This window comes from Acipenser ruthenus, chromosome 5 (assembly GCF_902713425.1).
Source record: "Acipenser ruthenus chromosome 5, fAciRut3.2 maternal haplotype, whole genome shotgun sequence".
In the NCBI taxonomy this organism is placed as follows: domain Eukaryota; kingdom Metazoa; phylum Chordata; class Actinopteri; order Acipenseriformes; family Acipenseridae; genus Acipenser; species Acipenser ruthenus.
In genome coordinates this window covers 42818083-42835761 of record NC_081193.1, presented here as the reverse complement: position 1 = coordinate 42835761, position 17679 = coordinate 42818083, and the positions used below count along the sequence as shown (strand labels likewise).

At 35.8% G+C, this 17679-nt stretch overlaps 1 protein-coding gene across 1 annotated transcript in view; it reads left to right on the top strand.

Annotated features, from left to right (window-relative positions):
* Positions 1–739: 739 nt before the first annotated feature.
* Positions 740–17679, top strand: part of LOC117402329 (disks large-associated protein 2) — a 199451-nt gene continuing 182511 nt past the window's right edge. The window contains exon 1 of the mRNA XM_034003367.3: positions 740–932. The gene's annotated coding sequence lies outside the window, so the exon portion shown is untranslated. The remainder of the gene's footprint in view (positions 933–17679) is intronic.

Sequence of the window (17679 nt, the reverse complement as noted above, 5' to 3'; positions counted from 1 at the left end):
ATATATATTTCCTTGCCTTTCAGGACTGAGGCAATGATGGTAATTTACTGTGAAGAAAGCAATCATATGCTTGTGAGTGACATAATTGATAACAGCTAAACAAAAAGCCCATAGGTTTTGTTTAACTTGAAATGATTCAGTTACAGCCTCATTTGTTTGTAACATTATTGAATACATGGATTTTATTATGTTTTACTGGGTGTATTTTATAATAAATAGCTGTATAAAGCAGTTTGAGACATTATGTTTCTAATATGTAGTCATTTAGATGATTATGGAGGATTCATGATGATACATATGCAGAAGCTGCTGCTGAGTGATGGGCGCCGATCAGCCACCCAGCCTACAGATCCTATTTGATATGATAAATATGTCTGTTGTCAATGGCAATGACGTTTTGTAGGAAGTTGTTTATTTTTGGCAAACAACATATTATGTCATCACAATAGGTGATTTCAGTCTTAATAGGGATCATTTTGTAGTCTGATTTATAGTCATTTATTCGGAAGTAAACAACAGCCGTAGCTTGTGAGATCTCTGGGAAATATTATTCTCCTAATGCACATACTTAGCTGAAGCAGCCTCTTCTGTCTTTTTGCTGGGTTCCATTTCCAACAGGAATATACTCCAGGTCCGTGTTTTAAGTAGTGCTTGGAGATATGGAACATGCACTGTGATCCTCTGCTTGCCACACTGCTGCAGCAGAGTGTTTTTTTTGTTTTTTTTTGCTGAGCTGAAAAGTGGTCTTGCTAAAAGCAGAGCATCCTTTACCAGAGGGCTTGAATAAAAAAAAATAAAAAAAAATGTAACGATTCCTGGCATTCAGAGATCGAGCTCCATCATTCTCTTATGCTTATTTTGTCTTTCTGTGATGCGATGTGAAGAATAAACCTGCTTATTCAGATGTCACCAGCATATAGGCATCCTGTACGGTAAGTCTATTGAATCTCTATATTTTTACTAATACCTAGACATGTATGTAACTGAATAGATCATTTTAAAACAAAGATAAAAGGGATGTATTAAACCAAAAGTTATCAAATACAATGAATTATACTTTAGGAGTGATTTGATATATGTGCTGGAAGTTACAATCTTCACAGATTAGAATGTAAATCTTCAGTTTATTTTGCCATAATATGAATACGAATGAAGTAATACAGACAGATTCAACTAATGTATCTTGTTTATGTGGCAGGTGTTTCAGGCAGTATTGGTTTTGTATATATTAGATATTGGGGCTCGAGGTTTAATGATCATATTATTTTGAAACATGTCAATCTCAGGAAAGGAAATTAGTTTCTTTAATAAAAAAAAAAATGTTATATCTATGTTTTTAGTAACTGAATAGCATTATTGACAGGTATATTATGAGAATTATTCAAGGTTGAATTAGAAATAGCTGTACAATGTACATAGTACAGTATATGGATACATATTTATACATACTATTTTTAGAAATAAAAGAGATAAATAAGTAGCCTGAGAATAATAACATAAAATATGTTGCCTAGCAATGACCGGATTCAAGGGCTACTTGATCAAAGTAGGAAATGTGCTTTGCTGGTTCAGTGAAAAACAGAACCCCATATTCTATCTACAGGTTTGCCTGTTGTACGTAATGCTGCTGAGCTAAACACTGTTTTACTCACTGCAGTGATCCAGGACATATTAATATAGAAAGTGGAAGCTTTTGTTTATTTATCTACAGACTACACATGTTTGACTTACCTTTACATTGACACTGTACTGCATGTGGTCTTCCCTGTTCAAAGCCATGTATTTTACCACTGTGAATGCATACAGTCAGAACATATGTGGTATGCTTCTGCAAGATTAAGTGTGTAGTGTATTAAGATTTACAGTATCATTAAATTAAGGCTAATGGAAATTGGATTAAGTAAAACAATGAATATTCAATAGAATTATATGCAATGTAACAGTGAAAATGGTGTGCCTTTTTACTCCTTAAAAGATGGGTATTATTCATTCTTATTACTTCAATGTAAAAATAGAAGCACTAAACATGTTTTCAATAAAACTGTAAAGATATGTTGAACGTTTAAGGAAAACAATATATTGCAGGTCACAGATTGATCGTGCAAGGTTCGGGTATTTATGGACTGTACATCTGGCAACATGAGTTATTCGTTTTATATGTGTATTTGTCCTTGACAGTAATGCACACTGCTAGAGCTGTTCCTATGTGGATGTTTCAGTGTAGATACTAAAAGCATACATGTTTGAAGTAGGTGAATTGGATTACGTTAGATGATTCAAATTCTTTTCATAATTTTGCAGTTTTGGTACTTCATCATTTACAGTTTTTTCATCTGTTCACCACTGCTTTTAAAGACAAATATATTTATAAAAACAGTTGTAGATTCCATTAAAATATAAGATAATGTAATAATAAAATCACTAACAGGCCCATTTTTTAGCACCAAGCATAATTTGCAAGCAATATTGTAAATTGTTCACAGAATATTTTGATATTTAGTAAATTTAAACATTGAGATGTAGATGCCACCACTTTGTATGGCCCAAAGCATAGTTTCTTGAATTCAACAGTGGCTATGTCTTTTTTGGAGGACTAATATTTTTCAACATGTAATATAGTGATCGACTGTATTTTCTCTTAAATAAAAAATAGCACCTGATGTCTTCCAAACCTTATTTGTATGGTATGTTAATTCTGTAACATATTTATTGAGAATTTTTTAAACAAATTTAACTTTAATAGTAAGAGAATTAGTGATGATTTCAAATAATAATTTTCTTGAATTAATAAGCAAAAGTCAGAAGAAAAGTTATTGGGGTGGGGGGGGATTAAGAATAGGATTACGGTATTCTAAATCCCATGTTTTTGTGATCCTGCACACACTTGACTGATGGTGAACTAGGTGCGACAATTATGACACATTTCCTTGGTGATTCTTGCTACCTGGTTCTTGCAAAATGTTATGTTCATTCAGGATTTTACTTTGTAGCATATACATAAAGAATACAAAAGTTAATATCCTATAACTGAATATATAAAACATAATTGTGGCTTAGTGTCTAAGTGAAAGAATAATATGTGTACATTTTTCACTCGTATTCCATAATTTAAGTAAACTTTTGACATGAAAGGCATTTGTGGGTGGCCGAGGGGGCAAGATGCACACTCCCTTTAGTACCCAGAGCCCCGCCCCTGCTGTCAGCTGAACACCAATCCCCTTAGATGTCAGGTGTTCCTAATACTAGCTGAATGGAGTAGCAGAGACTTGTGCACTCGTGCCGTCTTCCCCCACCAAGATGGCAGCTTCCAAGTGAGATAGATATCACAGTCTGTCGAATCCTTATAAGGATAACCCTCAGCTGGCTCAGCGGCCCCTATTGTCGGGAGATCGAATTACAGACCAGATTCCCTTCAGCCCATCACAGCATTATTTGTTAAAAGTTTTGTCTTTATGCAGTGTCTTTTTGTGTAGCTTGGGAATTGAAAAAGGAAGTGGAAATCTCACTGTTTTGTAAATAGGCAATTGAGAATTCCTATTTGAAATCTATGTAATCAGAATAATCACATATGACTGATATGCTGATCTGCAAGTAGACAAACACAATTGTTAGTTTCAGCAGTAGTCCAGCATGTTGCAAATTCACGTACTAAAATTCTGTCATTGACAAAAAGTAGCTCAGTATGTGATCGGGCACCAGTAAAGTTTCAATCAGCTAGGGAAACGTGTCTTGAAGATTATGCAACATACATTTTTATTTTTTGTGATGCTTCTGCAACTAGTTCCAAAATGTCAGATCGGCAAGTTATCCAAGTTATACAAGAGATAAATTGCTGCCACACTTAACTCAATGCCTATAAATCAATGTGTGAAGTGAAGCCAAAAAACTTTACATCAAATTACTAAGAAAACAAAAAAACAAACAAACAAACAAACAAAATATATATATATTATTATTATTTGTGCATTATAATGGTTGCATGCAATTCATCTTCAGAGCCAAAGCTGACAATTCATCTTTTCATCTAATGTAACAAAAAATCCCTTACAACATAAATTGTTGGCAGGATCACAGTAGTCTGGTTACACACTAACTTCTGTCTGTATATAACACAGTTTGCACAGAGAACTTGATATGATCAACTAAGATGATAAGATACTGCGCATAGGAATGGTCATTTGGTTTTCCACACAGCATATTGATCATTCAGAAAATGTGAAGATAAAACGTAACATTGCAGGGAAATTTGCTACAGAAATGCTGTTGCTTGTGATGTTGGCAATATCAAGTTTCCATTCATAGAATACAGAGCGACTCTCTAGGAATCATCTGGGGTGTTCTGATACGTGCCAGTGTCACTGCTTACAAAATTGTACTGTACATTTAACCTAGTTCTGAGATCAGAAATGCTGAGGCACACAAAGGCCAAGTAAATTAAACCACAGGTGTTTAATACATTGCAAAAAACTACTGTAAATTGCAAGGCATCTGAAAGATCAGGGTAATGAATAATTAATTTTGTTTTCCTGTTAAAAATCCCTCTGGTTACTTTTTCTGTGGTTCTGCTGAGGCTTAAATTTCTAAGTCTTTTGACAATGCACCCTGCAATATCTTGTTGCCATGGAGACACATTGGAATTGTAGCCTGCATTCCTTGCATTGTTCTGCATATCACACCATGAACTGATGCTAGAGATTCCCTAGATGTCAATATTGTATGTGTGTGTGTGTGTGTGTGTGTGTACGTGTTTGATATTTTTTGTCATTATTTCATGAACATGCTGCAGTGATGGATAATGTGTACATCTACATACAGTACATGCATCCAGCAATGCATTCTGAGCTCACAAAAATGATTTCATATTGAGCAAATACTGTAATTAAAACTACTAGAAGATTCACTTGTAAGACATATTTTGACCACTTAACTACAAGCATATGTGGCAGAGTAAAGGGAGGAGGTGGGCAGGGCAGAGGCCCTGCACACTAAGAAATATGTGTTTTCTGGCTGCCCATGCATAGCCACAGGTGAATGTAATAGTTTAATTGATGTGGGGATGGTGTAAGTGTTTAACTGTGCGATTGTTTGATTGGAAAAGTGTGGAATGTGGCCAGGTGGTAATGGAATGATTGGTTGTTAATTACCCCTGGTCACACCCTATAAAAACGACAAAGGAATTAATGTTTGGTGTGGGTTGTGGAGCAGGGAGCAGGGAGCAGGGAGCAGGGAGCAGGGAGCAGGGAGCAGGGAGCAGAGAGCGGTACCGTTATAGCTGTGCTTGGGTGCTGTTTTGTTTTGATTAGAGTGAAGAGTTCTGTGTGGAGTGTGTGTGTGTTTTTTTTTTTTTTATTTAGAGTGGCCAATTATTATTATTTATTTATTTTCCCCTAATTTGAAATCTCCAATTATTTTTCTCCTCACCGCAGTGAGTCCCCACACAATACGGACATTCTGATGGCGTATGAACTGCCAGAATTGCTTTTATGCCAATCCAGAGCAGAAGTGGGTGGACTTATCCACTCTGAAAATGCTCAGTGTCTGGCCAGTAGGGTTCGCTGTTGCGCGATAAGGAGAATAAGTCCTCGCCGGTTTCCTATCTCTCTCGGGGTCCCCAGCAAGATTCGGCCTCTTTGCACAGCCTGGACGTGGACTGGCTCCGTCCAACCTGTGTGACTCATCCTGCACTCCCCGCGGTAGTGCTTTAAGTGGATGAGCCACTTGGGGTGCTCTTGTGTGTAGTGTTTTGTTCAAACAATTCTTTTGTTCATGTGTTTTGATTTGGGTTGCTATTTTATGATTGCCAGTCACGTTACCACACATAGGTTACAATAATATTATAATTTACATAATATTTCAGTTGAGGTCCCTTATTAAATGGGGGAGCTACATTCCTATATACCGTAAATGACCAAACAGGTACTCAGGGAATTTGATTTTGAAATAGCATAGAACAGGGTTCTAGCTATGACTGGTGAGGTGAGTCATAGCAAATTTGAGTTCTGAGTGATTTTAAACAAAAGGCCTTCATGCACTATTGTTAAAGTGCATTAGTACAGTATCCAAACATAGCAAAAAAAGTGTTATATATCATAGGTTACATGAGTTATGGAATTATGTAATGTAAGGTTGATGGATTATTTTATGCAATCAAAGTATTTTGGAATTCCTCCAACAAGGAGGGCTTGTCATTACAATCCTTGTTTTCAACTTTATTAGGTAGTGCAGATAGGGTCTAATTTTGTTCTTTGATCAAGGGCACATCGAAGATCAAAAACTATCTACAGCTATGGCCAGAAGTTTTGCATCAATCTATAGAATTAACTAATTTTATATTATGAATAATATTATGTAAACATATTAAGTTACACCCCGCTTTGTAGTTTTCCATATACTATACCATATATGGAAAACTGACAAATGTAAAAATGTGACGTTTAGAAATCTAACATGGATTACTGTACTACTATTATGGCTTCCGGTAGACTTTTACGATATCATTTTGCAGTTTCTTTGATTTACATGATGTTAAATAAAATATCTAAATTATGTTCATGTAGTTTTTTTTGTTGTTGATGCAGAACTTTTGGCAAGAGCTGTATGTAATTAAATTAAGGGTTATTGGTTTATTGTTTGTGTTTTAGTTGTGTATACAACTAAAATACACATGAAAAGGCCCAGGGATATGAGTTTATGTGAGTAAAACACTCACAAATATACAGTATTATTCTTGTTAAAAAAAATAAATAAAAGAATTGAATAGGACCTTTTATGCAATTTTTTAAATATTTTTTGGTTTTTGTGCTTTTTTTTATTGCTGCAGGTCGGGTTTGCCAAGACATGAAATTGTAGTGCCCTTGCTTTGTCTGTTTTTGAGTACTGTTCTGCTCTGGTAAAGGACATACATGCTGCAGTATGATTAGATGAAATGCTTTGAGCAGGATGTAATGTCCAGGGGTGACACTTGTTGATTCCTGACTGCATGTATATTAATTGGTATTTTGACAGTCCCACTTTCTGGTCAGCCCCTACCATGCTCTTTGAAACTACAGAAGATATTTGTTTCTACCCTTTGCAGCTAACTGATTACACACAACATATCTCATGGTTTAGATACTTTGCGTATCCTTGCCTTTGCCTTAAGATGTACTTTTCTCATGGTATTTTCAGTAACCTAAGATCAACTTATAGTACAAGACAAATAAATGAGAAGCAGCATTAATAAATGGTCATCTTTCTTAATAAGCCCCACCTTTTGTTAACCAGCTATCGGGTTTTACTTCAGTTTCAAGTAAACTGTCTGCACCCTGGAGAAAGATAAAGAAAAGGGAGTTTTGTGAGCAACAATGTGCAACCAAAGACAGTGACGATTTTACTGTTTCAGCTCATTTCCCCATTGGCCTTGAATTAAAACAAAAAATCAAGTGGTACCATTTCATTGGGAGCCTTTCAGTCGGTTCATCCTTAGAGTTTAGGGAGTTGAATTTCATTGGTATCATAATATTTTAAAAGGTTTGCAGTAATTGTGTTTAATGCTCTTTTATGAAGATACCTTGTTTAACTTCCATTTAACACGTCTGAATTTATATATCGTAAAAGTGAAGAAAAATAATAAGAAGAAATGTGCTGTAGTGGAATTTAAAGTATCTAAATTACATCAAAATCAGTGAACCCACACCTCCTTTCAGCTGCTCAGTACTGCTGACTAGACAGGGTCACTGAGAGGTTGAAAAGTGGTCAGCAAATGTGCAGAGAGTTATTATTACTGATTTAAAGAGCAGATTGATGGGCAAAAATGACTCAGATTGTATGTACAGTTATAAATTAAAAGTACTTGCATAAATCAAGTCTGTTCAGTGGTTATTGATCGGAGAGGATTTTGCTTTCTGAGGTCCCCTCATTGGGGTTCAGATCTGGTGACTGACATCAATCATGTTTTAGAAGAACACAATTTTCAGATGGTCCGTAACATTGCCTTTGCGCAATAAAGGTACAGTAAATGACAGTCACGGCAGCATTTGTGACGTCAGGCAGGACAAACAGTTGCAGTTTACTTTTATTCTTCTGTGTTTTTGATGCCACAGCCGTTGCACAGTTTAAATGTATAATGTATACAATTTTATTTACATTTAGTAAAAATATAAATTTGTAAAATGGTACTACTTATTACATTTTATGGCCCACAGGGGCCTGTTTTATACAAATAATAAACTCCTGTTCTTTGGCAGTTAAGCTTTCTTGTATTGCTTATATTTAAGATACGTACTTCGTTTATAAAGTACTGATTTCCATTGTCCCTTGGAGTCTGTTATAAGTGGAGTACAACTGTACCATTATTATATTCTATACACATACTGCAAACAGAATCAAAATCATGCTATCTCTCGCAGTCATAATGCTTACAGGAAGATGGCTGATTAGACAGATCACTGAAGATAACATTACACTATTGACTGTTTTGCTTTTGGTTTGGTGCTGTTCTCTGTCTGTACATAGGATCAAACTTCAGAGCATCTTCAGTGGCAGGAACCAGCTGCTTGGACAGTTTTAATGGGGAGTCATTAAACTGTGCCAGACAGTAGAAACCTTCTGGGCAGCAAATGTTCATATTTGTGGTCCAGACTGGCTGCTGATGCTAAATCAAGCAGGCAGTAATGTTGATATCAAATACATGTAGTTTAAAAGTGTTCAGGCATCTCAGGAAAATAAGGTTAGCAGCAAGATAAGAAAGTTTTACATCTCCACTTGAATGTTTTATTTATTTATTTATTTATTTATTTTTTAACCAACAAGTATAAATTAAATTGGATACAAATCTGTTAATTGCACATCTATAAATACAGCAATGTGATAATTGTATAACCACACATTTACAGTACAGATTTACACACATAAGCAATCCCCTATCTCACAGCACTCTAACCACCATATGTGTCACCTGAAGTGGGTGGGAATTAAGAATAAAACAGACAGTGACTATTAGGGGTGCATGATAATACCAATACAGCGGTATATTGCAATATTCATCAGGCAATACAATAACCGGTATTTGAACAACAACACCAGTATTTTTGGTTCAGGGAAACATCTACTGGAAAATGTCGGCTATTATCTCGCGAAATAATCACTTCCCACGAGAACTCGTAAAGCGAGCAGTGCTAACACAAAAGAATATATGGCAGAAGCACGCACAGATTTTGAGCTGCTTAAATTCTGCAAAGCAAAGTCACATGTGTGGAATCATTTCCTAGTAAAAAATCTAAAAAGGATGGCTGTATAGGAGCAAAGATTGCGGTATGTTGTTTATCAAGGCTAACATACAGCGGTGTAGTCCTACATTTTAAAGTACCGGAACGTTAAATAGGTAAGTTAATGCATGAGTCTCGCATGCGACTTTTAGTCTACTCCCTCTTGATCAGTGCTGCCAGATTGGAGGTTTTCCAGCCAAATTTGGCTTGTTTTGAAAGCATCTAGCGGGTAAATTTTGTCTTTGGTGGGTTGGTTATTTTTTGGCTATTTTTATCATGCATGTTTTTTTCTATTCCTTTCGATTATGAGGTCATCTCCAGCGCAGATCTTTAAAAACCATGATGCCCTGTATAGTATATCACGTCTTTTTTCTGGAGCTGTGTATCCAATAAAATTACAAATTACACAAAAGCTTAGTTATTTTTTATTCGTCACCAATTTAAGAACTGTATCAGTGTAATTTTAATTGTTTTTACGTTTATTTTTAAAGACTATCTGCCGATACTATTCTGAATGTCTTTTTTTTCCCTGGACCGACCACATTTGATCTCATCAAACAAAAAAACAGCAGTAATTTGTAAGAAAAAAACAAGCAAAGCAGATACATAAATAAATAGTTTATAATATTACTTACCAGTATTTATGCTTTTGTAATATATATATATATATATATATATATATATATATATATATAATTAGCGGCCTCGGTTAACGCATGCAGGCGCATCACACAGGTCGAGGCAATCCACACACATGTGGAGGGTGGGCGTGAACCCAGGACCTCTCGTACTAAAGCATAGCACCGATACCGTTGTACAAAAGAGCTGGCTCTGGTTTCGCGCCCGCCCTCCGCCTGTGTGTGGATTGCCTCACCCTGTGTGATGCGCCTGACTGCGTTAACTGAGATCGCTACATTGGTGTCAGCAGTGGGATGCAGGTACCCCAGCACGCACTCGTCGGACTGTAGCCTGGTGAGCATGTCCGTTGTGGACTTGAGGCTGGCAGGGGAGAGTGTAGCGTGCACGGGGTAAGGCAGCAGCAGGGCTGGTAGGTGACATAATCACACACAAAGACATAAGCCCGATCTATGCTCCTTGCAAAGGAGCCGGCTCTTTTGTACAGCAAGCTTTAGTGCGAGAGGTCCTGGGCTTGTGCCTGCCGTCCGCCTGTGTGATGCGCCTGCCTGCGTTAACCAAGATCACTACAATCTCTCTCTCTCTCTCTCTCTCTCTCTCTCTCTCTCTCTCTCTCTCTCTCTCTCTCTCTCTATATATATATATATATATATATATATATATATATACACTTTCAATTCCATAAAAATGACAAAGCACAGTTTATATATGTAGATTTATTTTGGTAGCAAAAATTCAATATCAGCATTATTCGGCGTTGAATTCCAATATGTATCACAATATATCGCAATATTGTCTTCAGTATTGCAATATATTGCTATACAGATCCTCAGTCCCAATACCCACCCCTAGTGGCTATGCATCTTTTTAAAGAGAGGAATTACCCGAACACCTGCCTACCAATTCAAGGGAGGCAGCACCATTGTCGGTTTCCATTTCAAATCTCTGCCCTCTCCTGAGACCAATACCACTGAAAGGATAGTTAGATTATTAGGATTCTGAATGAAAGGTAATTTTATTGTTACATTAAACAGATCAAATATTAATAGTATAGGTGAAGACAGGCTATTAGATGATTCAAAATGATCAGTCAGAACATATTGCATTACTGTATTAGATAATTAAAAGAATACTTGAAACAGCACTTGTAAGTAAAACCAGTTAAAACTTTTATATCTAGCTTCAGATACTACAGTACTCAAACTCAGGACATGATTACCCTTAATTATCCAGATAAAGCAAAGAAAATAATGTGTTTGATATTGCTTATGTTAGACATGATTCTCTGGTCAGCAATTCCCCAAGTAAGAAAAATTGCAATGTGTCATTTTTCACATATATAAAAACAGGACGTATATAAATTGTGTTTCATAGCAATAGATTCATATCTTTAAATAGCCTATTCTATGAATTGAAAAGGGTTTCTACATTATAGTTTACTATTTAACCCAGTTTATCCATTTCTGAAGGATTATGTTTGAAATAACCCTTTACTCAGATCTCAAATATTTTTCATACTTGAGATTTTAAAAGGGGGCTGTTAAATATTGTATCCCTTTGATCTATATTTTTTTATGTCATACATATCTTTTAATGCAGAGATAACCCATATTATATATATATATATATATATATATATATATATATATATATATATATATATATATATACAGACGTGCTCAAATTTGTTGGTACCCCTCCACAAAAAACAAAGAATGCACAATTTTCTCAGAAATAACTTGAAACTGACAAAAGTAATTGGCATCCACCATTGTTTATTCCATATTTAATAGAAATCAGACTTTGCTTTTGATTTTTTATTCAACAAAATATTGTAAATAATAAAACAAATGAAAATGGCATGGACAAAAATGATGGGACCACTAACCTAATATTTTGTTGCACAACCTTTAGAGGCAATCACTGCAATCAAACGTTTTCTGTAGCTCTCAATGAGACTTCTGCACCTGTTAACAGGTAGTTTGGCCCACTCTTCCTGAGCAAACTGCTCCAGCTGTCTCAGGTTTGATGGGTGCCTTCTCCAGACTGCAAGTTTCAGCTCTTTCCATAGATGTTCGATAGGATTCAGATCAGGACTCATCGAAGGCCACTTCAGAATAGTCCAATGTTTTGTTCTTATCCATTCTTGGGTGCTTTTAGCTGTGTGTTTTGGGTCATTATCCTGTTGGAGGACCCATGACCTGCGACTGAGACAGAGCTTTCTGACACTGGGCAGTACGTTTCGCTCCAGAATGCCTTGATAGTCTTGAGATTTCATTGTGCCCTGCACAGATTCAAGGCACCCTGTGCCAGGCGCAGCAAAGCAGCCCCAAAACATAACCAAGCCTCCTCCATGTTTCACTGTAGGTATGGTGTTCTTTTCTTTGAAAGCTTCATTTTTTCGTCTGTGAACATAGAGCTGATGTGACTTGCCAAAAAGCTCCAGTTTTGACTCACCTGTAGTACTTTGTATTTAATCACATCCTGATGTAACTATCACTATTTAATCATATACTGATGTAACTATCACTATTACCTGCTGTATTATTGAATTGTGGTTTGTCAAACTTGTACTTTACTTGAACAAAAGTTATTGTATTTCTTGCTCTTATTGTATTACTTGTATTGTAACGCTTGAAATGTTTTTGCTTACGATTGTAAGTCGCCCTGGATAAGGGCGTCTGCTAAGAAATAAATAATAATAATAATAATCTGTCGAAAGGACATTCTCCCAGAAGGATTGTGGCTTGTCAATATGCATTTTAGCAAATTCCAGTCTGGCTTTTTTTATGTTTTTCTGTCAAAAGTGGAGTCCTCCTGGGTCTTCTTCCATGGAGCCCACTTTTGCTCAAAAAGCGACGGATGGTGCGATCAGAAACTGACGTACCTTCACCTTGGAGTTCAGCTTGTATCTCTTTGGCAGTTATCCTTGGTTCTTTTTCTACCATTCGCACTATCCTTCTGTTCAATCTGGGGTCGATTTTCCTCTTGCGGCCACGCCCAGGGAGGTTGGCTACAGTTCCATGGACCTTAAACTTCTTAATAATATTTGCAACTGTTGTCACAGGAACATCATGCTTGTCTATTATTTTCTTTCTGATCTCCTCAGACAACTCTCTCCTTTGCTTTCTCTGGTCCATGTTCAGTGTGGTGCACACAATGATACCAAACAGCACAGTGACTACTTTTCTCCATTTAAATAGGCTGAATGACTGATTACAAGATTGGAGACATGTGTGATACTAATTAAAGAAACTAATTAGTTTGAAATATCACTATAATCCAATTATTTATTATCTTTTCTAAGGGGTACCAACAAATGTGTCCAGGCCATTTTAGAATATCTTTGTAGAATAAGCAATAATTCATCTCTTTTCACAGCTTCTTTGCTTTATTCTATGACATACCAAAGGCATGCAAGTATACATGATAAAATAGCTTTTAATTTCATCACTTTTCAGGAGGAATGAAGCATTATTTCAATGAGCTGTAAGGGTACCAACAAATTTGAGCACGTCTGTATATATATATATATATATATATATATATATATATATATATATATATATATCAAAAGGCTGTAGGCCATCTTGTGCAGCTATTTATCAAATTACTGTAATAATAAATTGTTGGATCAGCATGCATGAGTGCATTATCTGATTCTAATGTATGCGTCATAGGGCATTTTTCATTTAACATGCCACTATTCAAAGACCGAAATTAAACTATTTTTTTGTTCAAATAAGTACCTTTTTATAATCACCACAACCTTAAGTGTTCTATTCTTAAAAAAAGGACCCTTAAAATTACTTTTTTCCCATATTTTTCGCAGTTTAACTGGCAAAGTCAATGAAAACTCCTCACCGACATGTTTTAAAATTTAAGGATTTTGCATATTTTAGTAGATATATGAATAAAAAAGACTTAAGATTCTCTTTATGTACACTTTACAATTGTATTTATTATCTTTTTTCTTCTTTTTGTCATTTTTTAAAGAAGTTTATGTCATAACCAACATGTCAATTTAAATATGAGGGAAAAGTTTCTATATGAAATACATTATTTATATAAAATATAAAAAAATATATAATGGAGGTAGAATTAAGAAAATCATATGCAACCAGAAACATGTCAGATTTGTGATAAAATAGTGTGTGTCAGTTTGGACACTTTAATTTTGGTGAATACCTTGTTGTGTCAGTGAAGACACCTGTACCTGATTTGATGGCTGTACTCCGTTTTAGTTTTTAAAAAATTGATCAAATAAAAAGAAAGCAACATGGTATTTAGTCATTATGTTTTCTTGCTTGAAATTTAAGAGCTTTGTCATTGGTGCACAAAGGAGCCTCTGCGTTTTGGATTTGTGATTTTGTCTTTCTTTCCAGGACACACTGCTATTGTCATCTCTAGATAAAAATGTGATGACTATTTGACTCTTGATTTGTGTATTTTTTCACTTTCTTTCTGCTTTGTTGTTTCTTTCTTCAAGGTTCTTGCAACTCTGTGGAAGGGTTTTTGGAGCAAAACATATCCGTCTAGATAATCTGAAACTGGTCATTCTTTTTCATTCTTCCACCACTATATTGTGCAAGAGCAGCTGTTCCCTTACTTTATTATTAACATAATAGCTCTTCAAAAATCTCTTTGTTCTTGTTCCAGATGAACTGGTCAAATGTGGACATTTTCTTTTATTTTGAATTCTGTAGTATCTCTTCTTTCATTTTTTCAACATCCCTTTTTACATTTTGTTCCTCCAGTATATTCACCTTCTGCACTTTTTCCAGTGTCTTTTTATACTTGTATTTGGCTCACTTATCATACTTTCGGTTATCATTGAAACCCACCGATGATTTGGGTGTCTCTTGTGATCTTTGCTGTTCCTGTTCAATGGGAGCTGTCTGGCATTTAAAGAGTAGCCACAGAAAAAGGTGGAGTGACTGGTAAATGTTCCTGAAGTCTTCCTTTAGCTTCTCTGTACTGTCTCTCCTGTAACCTCCATTTCCTTTGTAAATGCCTGTGTTCCCTGTCTTTCATTTTGCTGATGTCCCTGTAACACTTCCTACTTCATTGTCTTTCACTCTCTAGATATATTTCTTGTCTTTCCCTGTCATTCTTCCTTTTTTCTCTATACCTCCTGCATCTTTCAGTATTTGTCAGTTTACTGGTACTCTTGGCTGGCATGATGACTAGAAAGATATATAACATGGTTCTGAACTTTTATTTGCTTTTCTTTACTGGCAAGGCTAAAGTAATGGTAGCTTTTAAGACACAAAAATATTATTAGAGATCCCTACATTTCCAGTGTTCAAGTTGGTATACATTACACAAAATATTGGCTTAATCTACAATTTACTTCAGTAAAACTTCTGATTTAAAATACATTGCATCAAAAGAAGCACAAATCGACGAGACAAAGCAGATAACATAGCACAAACTGTAAAGCACAAGCAGGGGATAGATATTTCTGTATGTAGAATATACAATTATATAAAATTGCAGTTCTGAAACTTTACAATGTTTAGTTTTCACAAATACAATGTTTGTAGTTATGCAGCTTAATGAAGATTAGGAAAAGTACTCCACCGATTTCTCCAGGAACTCCTGAAACAATTGATAGGGCTGCCATTATACAAGAACAGAAGATCAAAATAACATAATTGTCCTAACCGACATGTGAATATCTTTTTTAAAGTAAAAATGTTGGATGAGACAATAACTATAACATGTCGGTGAAGACGAAAAAACATCCAAATTCCTTTTTGTTTTTTGTTTTTTTTCCAAAGGTTGGTGGCCATTAATATCTGACCTTGACCTCAGTAAAGAGAACAAACTCTGTTTTTTATCTATGTAACACATTTTGAAAAATGTATATTTCCCCCGTTTTCTATGCATGTTGGTTAAGACATTTATAAGGTCCCTACACTGTTTCATATAAAACGTGACAATTTCATGAAAACCAAGACAGGCCTTACCTCAGCACCTGCTGTTGTTCCTCAAGGGAAAGCTGACCTTTCACCTCAATAAAAAGCAGAAGTTGCAATGCAATAGTCTCAGCACATCTCTACTCTGGCACGCTCCTGTCGCTTTTTCCTCAGCAACATACGCAGAATTCGCCCCTTTCACACCAACTACACGCAGCTCCTAGTCCAGACCCTGGTACGGTCCCGCCTTCACTACCGCAACTCCCTCCTGGCCGGCCTCCCTGCTTCCGCTATCCGTATAGTATAGAAGTATAGAAGGATATAACAGCAGTTGTGATGCACATTTCACCATCTCGTCTGCAAGTCGCTTTGGATAAAAGTGTCTGCTAAATAATAATAATAATAATAATAATAATAATAATAATAATAATAATAATACAGCGTGCCTATAGAAAAAAAAGCAAACAATCCTTAATTTATTTCAATATAACAATGTATTCTCTGATGCAATATTAATATTCATATTCTTTACATGCAATATCTGAATGTTTCTTTATGTTTGTGAAAAATAATAATAAAAATGTTAAACATTATTATGCGTTTGTTACATATGTTTTAAAATGGTCATATGTTAATGATGTATTTAATATATTCTAAAATTAGCCAGCCTCCACTTCGAAGCCCCTGTTCAAATTTTCTGAACAAGGCACTTTTCTCCATGATAAATGAGTTGTGTAATGAGCCAGGGTACTTGGCAACTACATCAGTGATAATACATTGAGCATCACATAAAACTTGCACAGTTAAAGAATTATATTTTCTTTTTCGTAAGCAAGTTCAGTCCTTGAATCTGGGGATATTGCAACATGTGCAATCTATAACACCTAGCATGTTTGGGAAGCCAGACAACTGATAATATTTGTTGGGCAGCAGTGTGGAGTAGTGGTTAGGGCTCTGGAATCTTGACCAGAGGGTCGTGGGTTCAATCCCCGGTGGGGGGACACAGCTGCTGTACCCTTGAGCAAGGTACTTTACCTAGATTGCTCCAGTAAAAACCCAACTTTATAAATGGGTAATTGTATGTAAAATTAATGGCTACTGTAACCTTTACAGGTACAGGTATGGCGTGACTGCGGGCTGTTTGTGATTCTAAATCAGACGTAAGCAGATCACAATAATGTGATTGGATTGGAGATTGGATATAGATACTATATCCAATCTGTATCTACGCATAACTTGTATTGAAAGTAGATCTAGAAATGTCTGACAGGAACTAACTATTCTGGGTTTAGGGTAGTGTCGTTTCCTCCTCCTCCTCCCTTCCCTCTCGTGCTGCAGTTGGAGAATTAGAAGTTCTTCGATATCCTCCATTGTCGATTACAGCTCAATAAGCAGCCAGCGGTCGCAGGTTAAATAAGACACGAGAGGAGTCATGTCTTAATTTGCACTTCTATTTTGTTGTACTAAGTGACCACATTAATGTTTTGCGCCCTTTGAAAATAAGTCGTTAATTGCAAAATAGAACCAGTTACAGATTTCAATTACTTAACAGAAATGTAATGCAAGTGTATTTTCAAAAAGCGCAGCTAAGTTATACCACTGTGGAAAATGCAATTTGCCGCCTATCTTACCACACAAAGGTGTTTTGCGACCATTTTTTCCCTTGCTCCCTTTGAAAATCATGCCCATTATATCTGCATATTGCAAAAGGAAGTATAAACTACAAGCAAAGTAGCAATTGTTCAACATCAGAAAAGGGGAACCAGTGATAATAAAAGGTAGGAAAAGGAATTTTGTAACCTTCAATTTCACATTGCTCAGTTCAGCTCTTCCTCTCTTCTGATTGCTGTTAGTTCAATCTATATAGTTCAGCCCAC